This window comes from Octodon degus, unplaced genomic scaffold (genome assembly GCF_000260255.1).
Source record: "Octodon degus isolate 3935 unplaced genomic scaffold, OctDeg1.0 scaffold00205, whole genome shotgun sequence".
In the NCBI taxonomy this organism is placed as follows: domain Eukaryota; kingdom Metazoa; phylum Chordata; class Mammalia; order Rodentia; family Octodontidae; genus Octodon; species Octodon degus.
This window is the reverse complement of record NW_004524781.1, coordinates 643,319-644,395: the sequence shown is the minus strand read 5'-3', so window position 1 is coordinate 644,395 and position 1,077 is coordinate 643,319. Positions and strand designations below refer to the sequence as shown.

Sequence of the window (1,077 nt, the reverse complement as noted above, 5' to 3'; positions counted from 1 at the left end):
ACTCTTCCCGGATCTTGCTGATGAGGAGGGTACCCATCCCAGACCCAGTCCCCCCACCCAGGGAGTGGTCAGTGGGAAACCCTGCAGGCAGTCGCAGCTCTCGGCTTCCTTTCTCACAACATCCAGCACCGAGTCCACCAGCTCTGCACCTTCTGTGTAGTACCCCTTGGCCCAGTTGTTCCCAGTGCCACTCTGACCGAGAACAAAGTTGTCAGGTCTAAATATCGGCCTGAAGGACCCCGAGCGCACAGAGTCCATGGTGCCGGCTCCAGGTCCACCAGTACGGCGCGGGGTACGCACTTGCCACCCGTGGCCTCATTGTAATACATGCTAATGTGCTCCAGTTATAGGTCGCTGTCTCCATGGTACATGCCCGTAGGATCAATGTCATGCTCGTCGCTGACCACCTCCCGGAACTTGGCACTGATCTGGTTGCCGCACTGCCCGGCCTGTAGATGAACCATCTCCCTCATGGTGCCGACTGCGGCGGCAGCAGAGCAGCTGAGAAGACTACGGGTGCGGAAGAGCAAGCACGCAGAATGCTGGAGTTGTTTAAACTAAAATGGAATACATTCACATGGTTCAAACTCAAACAAGGGAACCCGTGTCAAGGCTTCTTTCAGGCCCTGCCTCCAGCCACCCAGTTCAGCATCTCACAGGCAGATATGGCTACTGTTTGCCTGCCCTCCAGGAATATCTGACCTGGCCTCGAGAACACAGACACACACGCACGCACACAGTCTTGTCTGTGGTCCACGGCCTGCTGGTCACCGTGCACCTCCGACCTTTGCGTGTCAGAGCCTTCTAAAGTGCGCTCTGTTACTGCCTTTCCACGTGCGCCAACTCGGCCCTCGCTCCTGGCTGAGCACCTGGTACGAGCCCGGCAGGGGCCGGGAGGTAGAGTGAGCCGCACACCCCACGGGGTGGAGATGATCCTGTAAGCAGCGCAGGTGGGCAAAGGAAAAACTGCCACTTTCATAGTGTCTAGAAACTTACAACTGGGATTCCAGAAGAAACAGGACAGCGGCATGAACATGGGGAAACAAAAGAAAGCAAGACAGTCTGCGACCGTGGAGC

At 56.9% G+C, this 1,077-nt stretch overlaps 1 pseudogene; it reads right to left on the bottom strand.

The window, feature by feature from the left end:
- The window catches only part of LOC101565587, a 1,532-nt pseudogene extending 1,059 nt beyond the window's left edge, over nt 1–473 (bottom strand).
- Nucleotides 474–1,077: the final 604 nt, after the last annotated feature.